Consider the following 9,374-nt stretch of genomic DNA (forward strand, 5'->3'; position numbering starts at 1 on the left):
TTACATAGTACTTTAATGAACAGTTTAAATGTTTTCATATATGTTATTATTATTATCTTGGCCAGAAGGCTTGTGCGATCCTAGTTCCCTGACCAGGGAGTGAACCCAGGCCCCCTGCAGTGGAAGCTCGGAGTCCTAACCACTGAACCACCAGGGAATTACACATATATGTTATTTCTTTTTTTAAAAAAGTTTTTAAATTTTATTTATTTATTTTTGGCTGCATTGGGTCTTTGTTGTTGTGCGTGGGCTTTCTCTAGTTGTGGTGAGCGGGGGCTACTCTTCATTGCAGTGCGCAGGCTTCTCACTGCGGTGGCTTCTCTTGTTGCGGAGCACAGGCTCTAGGCTCGTGGCCTTCAGTCGTTGTGGCACGTGGGCTCAGTAGTTGTGGCTTGCTGGCTCTAGAGCGCAGGCTCAGTAGTTGTGGCGCATGGGCTCAGTTGCTCCACGGCATGTGGGATCTCCCCGGACCAGGGCTTGAACCCGTGTCCCCTGCATTGGCAGGCGGATTCTTAACCACTGCGCCACCAGGGAAGTCCTTCATATATGTTATTTCTTAGACTTCTCCATAGTTCTTGACGTAGGTGGGACAGTAGGGTGAGAATCCAAGGTCAGGCAGCTAAGTGCTGGCCTGCTAAGATGACACCAAAGTCTGTTATGTTCAAGTGTTTTTGCTCTTAATGCCTCTCAAACCTACCTGAGCCAGGTCCTGTTACAGCATTACGTATAAAAATCAAGGCCATTACTTTTCAACAGCTTATGTGACACTTTCACACTTTAAAAAATGATGATTCCTCAAAAGTATGTTAAATGAATGTCATTTCTTTTTTTTTTTTTTGGCCATGCTGCACAGCTTGCGGGATCTTAGTTCCACAACCAGGGATTGAGCCCGGGCCCTTGGCAGTGAGAGCGCAGAGTCCTAACCACTGGACCACCAGGGAAGTCCCTGAATGTCATATTTTTTTTACATATTACCTTTCATATAATTTTCAAGGCAGTGTGCTTTATCAGATTTCTAACTATAGTTTTCAAAACCCTCATACACTTGTACAACATGGGAAAATGTAAAAGTCATTCTTAATTCACCTCACCCCACAGACACAAAACCGACACACGCCCATACACACTTCTCTCCCCACACTGTTAGTCTGGTGTTCCCCTTCCAAACCTTTCTTTGCGTGATTATGTAGCAATATACGTACAAGCACATTTATAGTTTTTTTTAAACTGTAATTTACATCTCACTGTACTTATTGTTGTGATTTGTTCTTTCCCCTTTAAATTTCCAGTATGTTCTGGAGATCTTTCTCTGTATTTTGGTCTATCTCTCCTTTTAGAGGCTATGTAGCATTCCATTGTTTGATCATACCATAAAATATTTTGTCAGACGGTCTCCCATTTGACTTACGATAGTTCAATTTACAATTTTTCAACTTTATGATAATGCGAAAGCAATACGCATTCAGTAGAAACCAGACTTCGAATTTTGATCTTTTCCCGGGCTAGCAGTGTGCTGGGTGAATATACTCTCTTGCGATGCTGGGCAGGGGCAGCGAGCTGCAGCTCCCTGTCAGCGAGGCAGTCGAGGGTAAACAACTGGTACTCTTACCCATTCTGTTTTTCACTTTCAGTACAGTACTCAATAAATTGCATGAGATGTTCAACACTTTATTATAAAATAAGCTTTGTGTTAGATGATTTTGCCCAAATGTAGGCTAATGTATGTGTTCTGAGCACTTTAAGATGGGCTAGCCTCAGCTATGTTGTTCAGTAGGTTGGGTATATTAAATGCATTGTCAACTTACGATATTTTCAACTTACCATGAGTTTATCGGGACATAACACCACCATAAGCTGAGGAAGATCTGCATTCCACTACTGGATTTTTAGATCATTCCTAATTTTTCTTTGCTATTACAAACAATGCTGAATCCTTGCAATACATATTTATACTTCTATCAGCACTGAGAAAAGTGTCTATAACCCTCATATCTTTATGTACACTGGAAATTATCAGTCTTGTAAATATTTACTTGCACATAATCTCTAATTCACACAAGCTTTATTATTTATTTATTTATTTGGCTGCGCCGGGTCTTAGTTGCAGCACGCGGGATCGTGGTTGCTGCGTGTGGGATCTTTAGTTGCAGCACATGAACTCTTAGTTGCGGCATGTGGGATCTAGTTCCCTGACGAGGGATCAAACCCAGGCCCCCTGCATTGGGAGTGCAGAGTCTTAGCCACTGGACCACCAGGGAAGTCCCACATAAGCTTTAGAAAGAGCTTATGGAGTCCATTAAAAACACGCTGGGATTTTGACTGGAATTGTATTGAATTTAGATCAATTTGGGGAAAGTTGACATGTTTACAACATTGAATTTTTAGGCCATGCTCTCCATTTATTTAGGTTTTTATGTCTTTCAGTAAAGGTCTGTGGCTTTCTTCATATAGGTCTTGCATATTTCTTGTTAGGTCTAAAACTAGTGATTTTATAAATTATAAAAAAATTGTAAATGGTCCTCTTTTTCTATTACCATTTCTAATTGTTATTTGTTGGCTTATAGAAAAGCCATTTATTTTTGTGTGTCAATTTTGTATCTAGCCACCTTACCTCAACTGTCTTATTCTAAATTTCAGTTGATTTTCTTATTTTTTCTTGATAAAGTACCATATTGTTTGAAAAATAGTGATAGTTGTTTCTCTCCCTTTTCAATGTTAAAATCTTTTTTTTTTGCAGTACGCGGGCCTCTCACTGTTGTGGCCTCTCCCGTTGCGGAGCACAGGCTCCGGACGCGCAGGCTCAGCGGCCATGGCTCACGGGCCCAGCCGCTCCGCGGCATGTGGGATCGTCCCGGACCGGGTCACGAACCCGTGTCTCCTGCATCGGCAGGCGGACTCTCAACCACCGCGCCTCCAGGGGAGCCCTTAAAATCTTTTGTGAAGGCTAATATGTGTGCTGCTGTATTGGCCAGGACCACAATAGTAGACGTTAAACAGCAGCAGATTGAGTGGACATAGTATTTACTATCTAAACAGGAGAAGAAAACATATAAGGACAAACCAATCAAGCCACAGATACTGCATAAGGAAACAATGGATTTATAACACATAAAAGAAGGAAAGTGGCAGACTCTTGACTACCAAGTGCTCCCTGCTCTTCATCTTACACTAATATTATTTAAAACCTTCCAAATCCTTCTAAGACCTCTGCTAGGCAGCTCCATCATGTTACCTGGCAACGTGGGAGTTTGCTCTGTCTGCAGAGCAAATGTATTTCAGCCTGGCTCTTACGTCAACAGCTCATTCAGTCTTTATACTGACCATTCATAGTTCATGAGGTCAGTCACAGGCAAGTGTGACACTCAGGTGCCACATAAGCATGCGCTAGGATTCTTGGGGCTGAGGTTCTTTTTTTTTTTTAACATCTTTATTGGAGTATAATTGCTTTACAATGGTGTGTTAGTTTCTGCTTTATAACAAAGTGAATCCGCTATATGTATACATATATCCCCATATCTCTTCCCTCTTGTGTCTCCCTCCCACCCTCTCTATCCCACCCCTCTAGGTGGTCACAAAGCACCGAGCTGATCTCCCTGTGCTATGCGGCTGCTTCCCACTAGCTATCTATTTTACGTTTGGTAGTGTATATATGTCCATGACACTCTCTCACTTTGTCCCAGCTTACCGTTCCCCCTCCCCATATCCTCAAGTCTGTTCTCTTATTCCCGCCTTGCCCCTAGGTTCTTCATGACCTTTTTTTTTTTTAGATTCCATATATATGTGTTGGCATACGGTATTTGTTTTTCTCTTTCTGACTTACTTCACTCTGTATGACAGTCTCTAGGTCGATCCACCTCACTACAAATAACGCAGTTCTGTTCCTTTTTATGTCTGAGTAATATTTCATTGCAGCTGTATTTACACTAGCTAGGACATGGAAGCAACCTAAGTGTCCATCAACAGATGAATGGATAAAGAAGATGTGGCACATATATACAATGGGGCTGAGGTTCTTGTTGCTATATATAATGAAGATTCCTTCCCAAAATAGACTTTTAAGTCTCTGTAACTAATCAACTCTCTCTGCATTGTTCTTTTTTTTTAATGAAGTATAGTTAACTTATAATGTGTTAATTTCTGCTATACAACAGTGATTCAGTTATACATATATATACATTATTTTTTATATTTTGTTCCATTATGGTTTATCCAGGATATTGAATATAGTTCCTTGTGCTATACAGTAGGACTTTGTTATCCATTCTATATAAAATAGTTTGCCTCTGCTAATCCCAGAGTCCCAATCCATCCCTCCCCCAGTCCCCCTCCTCCCTGGCAACCACAAGTCTGTTCTATGTCTGTGAGTCTCTTTTGTAGATAAGTTCATTTGTGTCATATTTTTATTTAGTTATTTTTAATTAATTAATTTATTTTTGGCTGCGTTGGGTCTTGGTTGCTGTTTGTGGGCTTTCTCTAATCGTGGCGAGTGGGGGCTACTCTTTGTTACAGTGCGTGGGCTTCTCATTGTGGTGGCTTCTCTTGTTGCAGAGCACAGGCTCTAGGCGTGTGGACTTCAGCAGTTGTGGCACATGGGCTCAGTTGTTATGGCTCGTGGGCTCTACAGCGTAGGCTCAGTAGTTGTGGCACACAGGCTTAGTTGCTCTGCGGCATATGGGATCTTCCCAGACCAGGGCTCAAACCTGTGTCCCCTGCATTGGCAGGCAGATTCTTAACCACTGCACCACCAGGGATAGTCCTGTGTCATATTTTAGATTCCACATGTAAGTGATGTTGTATGGTATTTTCCTTTCTGTTTCTGACTTCACTTAGTATGATAATCTCTACATCCATTCATGTTGCTGCAAATGGCATTATTTCGTTCCTTTTTATGACTGAGTAGTATTCCACTGTATGTACATACCACATCTTCTTTATCCATTCATCTGTAGATGAACATTTAGGTTGTTTCCATGCCTTGGCTATTGCAAATAGTGCTGCTGTGAACATAGGGGTGCACGTATCTTTTTGAATGCTAGTTCTTAGTTTCCAGCATTTAAGTTTTCACCTACAATCTTGCTGAGCTGTAATTAACTCCTGGCGTTGAGATTGTGCATGGCACAAGACACTACAGACTTAGCTTCACAGGAATGCTTTTCCTTCATTCATTTCTTAAGTGCCAAGCGCCTACATAACTGTAGTTTACTACATAGGTTAATAGAGCTCAGCCTATAAAAAGAAAAAACTAGATACTTAAATAGGAGCTTGGGGTCGCTATAGATATTATGATGCCACTTTAAAAACAGAAACTGAGAGTGCTAGTAAGGATGAGAATCTTAATATTTTTAAGGATAAAGTTACCAGAAAGGATGAAGCCATTGTCTATGTTTGTGTGCCAGGATGTGTCTATGAACAAACCTGCTCTCACCGCAAGAATTCCTTTCAAAACCAGTGAAAACCCACTTTGAAATATAATCTACAATAATTTAAATATCAAATCACTTCTGACTTATTAAAAATGAGGTTTGTGAAAATCTTAACATTGAAAATGCTTATGATAAGTGAAATATTAATATTCAAAATTAATTTAAAGGGACTTCCCTGGTGGCGCAGTGGTTAAGAATCCACCTGCCAATGCAGGGGACTTGGGTTTGAGCCCTGGTCCGGGAAGACCCCATATGCCACAGAGCAACTAAGCCCGTGCGCCACAACTACTGAGCCTGCACTCTAGACCCTGCAAGCCACAACTACCGAGCCCACGTGCCACAACTACTGAAGCCCGCGCGCCTAGAGCCCGTGCTCCGCAACAAGAGAAGCCACTGCAATGAGAAGCCTGCGCACCACAACAAAGAGTAGCCCCCACTCACCGCAACTAGAGAAAAGCCCAGGAGCAGTGACGAAGACCTAACATAGCCAAAAGTAAATAAATAAATAAAATTAAAAAAATTAATTTAAAGCATGATCTCAATGAAATATATAATAAATGCATATTCTACTATATATGTATACATATGGAAGAATTCTACTAAAATGTTAATAATCTGAGAGTAATATCTCTCAGTGGTGGCATTATTTATGATTATTATTTTCCATATTGCACAGGTTTTACTTTTTAAAGTATTACTTTTATGACCAAAAAACTAAAAAAAAAGAAGAAATCATATAAGTTAAAGTAAGCAAAATCAACCTTTTATGGAATTACTTAGGAGACATGAAGACACTGAAAATTGTTGACCTGATGATTTAGGAAGGCAGCTGAATTTGTTCACAGCAATTTGCTGGTTCTAACTCATTTCAAAGGTAATTTTCTTAATGGATTAACGTCCTTGAATACTTTTTTTTTTTTTTTTTTTGCGGTACGCAGGCTTACTCATTTGTGTCCTCTCCCGTTGCGGAGCACAGGCTGCGGACGCACAGGCTCCGCGGCATGTGGGATCTTCCCGGACCGGGACACGAACCCGTGTCCCCTGCATCGGCAGGCGGACTCTCAACCACTGCGCCACCAGGGAAGCCCTTGAATACTTCTTAAGCTTGTAGGACTCACTCTGCTTTTAGTTAGGTGTAGCCATCTGCAAACAAGCAAATTTTTGCATTTATAGCAAAGGAAACGCCTATGTGAAAGGACTTTGAAAAAACAGAGCAGTACACAAAGGCAAGCACTATGTAATCAGCTCTTTGTGTAAATTATGGTTTTTACTGACAGGGATCACTATCACTGTGTACAAAAGCAAAGACTTTCCTGTGGTGTGCAGCTGTGGCCACTGTTTGCAGAAGCCACGTGCTTGGGTGTGACTGCTTCTCGGACTCACAGTTTGCTATTGCAAATAGTCCAGGATATAACTGAAGAAGCTGCAGTCTGGAAGCTGGCTAAGGCAGGCCTAGGGCATCTTCAACCCAATAGATGTTTATTGAGAAGCTTACCAGCAAGTAACTGTGCTGTGGGGATACCAAGAGAAAGAACAATAATCCTGGCCTCTGCCCTGCATATAGTTTTTTTTTTTTTTTTCTGTCTGAGCCAGTGGCATGTGGGATCTTAGTTCCTGGTCCAGGGATCGAACCTGCGCCCCCTGTAATGGAAGCGTGGAGTCTTAACCACTGGACCGCCAGGGAAATCCCTGCCCTGCATATAGTTTACATGTATTTTTGAAAAGATCTCACCTAATTCTCACAGCCACCCTGTGAGTTAGGTAGAGGAACCCCCATTTACAGGGAAGGGTAGGTAGTTTTCTCCATGTCACACAGCTTCTGAGTAGCAGGGCCAAAACGGGCACTCAGGTCCTCTACTCCTAATAGATAGATAGGCCCCACCTGCCCATTAGGAGCATTCAGTCTGGAAGGGAAACACAAATGCAGGTATCAGTGAAAGGTGTTGATCAGGTGTTGTTACTGAATGCAAAGTACAAGGGGGAAAAAAAGGAAGGCAACTAACTTCCTCCTGGCCACACTCTGAGTCCTGAGAGCAAGCTGCCTCCTTGAAATGCTGTCTGGCTTTTGCTGATGGTAGCCTGAAGGGAGTGATGTTCCATTAACGGCCATCACTTTCTTTCTCTTTGTCTGCCTCAGCATGAAGTAGTTGCAATCACCCTGTAACATGAATCAGGAGTCCAGGGTCCTAATTTGAGACTTGCCACTTCGTAGGGTGGCAATTCAGTTTACCATTTGCATCCAAGTCTCCTTATCTATAAAATGAAAATAATATGTTCACCTACCTCACTGGGTTATTTTGAGAACCAAGTGAGATAATACATGTAAAGTGCTTTGAAAAATTATAACATTAGGGCTTCCCTGGTGGCGCAGTGGTTAAGAGTCCGCCTGCCGATGCAGGGGACACAGGTTCGTGCCCCGGTCCGGGAGGATCCCACGTGCCGCGGAGCGGCTGGGCCAGTGAGCCATGGCCGCGGAGCCTGCGCGTCCGGAGCCTGTGCTCCGCAACGGGAGAGGCCACAACAGTGAGAGGCCCGCGTACCGCAAAAAAAAAAAAAAAAAAAAAATTATAAAGTTATATATAAATATAAAATGGTGTTAATAATAGCAGCATCAGAGCCCATAAACTCCACCCCACACATTTATATTTGTGGGTAAACAATTAGGAACAGTGGTTATTAATCAGCAACCACATTGTGAAAAAGAATTATGTACTCTCTCCTTGCTTATCAAGTTTGAAGGCAGAATAGTCATTAAGCACATTGACCTTGAAGGCAGAAAATACTGAATCCCAACTCTGCTACCAGCAGTGTGACCTTAGCAATATTTTAGTTGCTTTGGGTCTCATTTTGCAGACACACACTCACTTACACAGAGTGAGGACAACAGATTTTTCGCCAGGAACCAATGAGATAACTCATGCAAAATGCTGGATCCAGTACCTGGCACACAGTAAGCACTCAATAAGCATTAGCTTTAAAAAGTATCAAACATTTCTTGAGCGCCTGCAACGTGCCAGGTATAACTTAGGAAACAAAACAAAAAGATTCTGAGGGGTTTTTTTGTTGTTGTTTTTTGGGTTTTTTTGACCGCGCCAAACGGCATGCAGGATCTTAGTTCCCCAACCAGGGATCGAACCCGGGCCTGGCAGTGAGAGCGCCCAGTCCTAACCACTGGACCGCCAGGGAATTCCCGACATGGTCCTGTTTCAAGGAAAGCGCATACAAATAAAAACCAACTTGCTCACTACTCAAATGCAAAGGCAGTTTAGAAAATGAACTTATAAACCTGCCTGGAGAGACAGGTAAATTGAAACCTTCTTGCAGGAGGAAACAGTTGACTCAAGACTTCTGAAGGGTGAGTAGAAGTTTGTGTAAAAAAAAGCTTGATGCTTTTTGACTTTATCGTTTGCCCACTTGAAAAGCCAGGGCTCACTTTATGCTTGTTGCCCTTCTGGTGGTTCAGCCTAAACATTCTGGTGACTTCATGAGCATGGTGTTGGAAACTGATTTTACTGGTTATTTTCTATGCATGAAACATCTGTTGTTTTGTTGTCGTTTCATAGACTCCTTAAGAGCTGTACAAACGACTTCTTGCATAGGGGGTAGATTGATTCCCATCACTGAAAAGTATTGTCATCCTTGATGCATGTTGCTGATCCCTTTAAGAAGAGAAGGCAGGGAGGACTTGTGACCACTTGTCCCTCTCTGGAAAAGCTGGAGCCAGAGGTGACTGGGATAAACGGGTAAGGAGTAGAAATTGCAATGCAGAAGGATTTGTTGTTCTGAAGAGAATGGAAGATAGCTGTCCTTTACCCACATGCAAATGTGAATGTACAGAAAGCTTTTTATTTGCCAGATATCTTGCTACCAAATTGAATTATCTTTCTTATTTCACCAAGGGTGTTACCGGTGAATTTGGGAGTTAGAGATGTTGCCCTAAGTGGAAGAAAT

Source organism: Lagenorhynchus albirostris, chromosome 20 (genome assembly GCF_949774975.1).
Source record: "Lagenorhynchus albirostris chromosome 20, mLagAlb1.1, whole genome shotgun sequence".
Lineage (NCBI taxonomy): Eukaryota > Metazoa > Chordata > Mammalia > Artiodactyla > Delphinidae > Lagenorhynchus > Lagenorhynchus albirostris.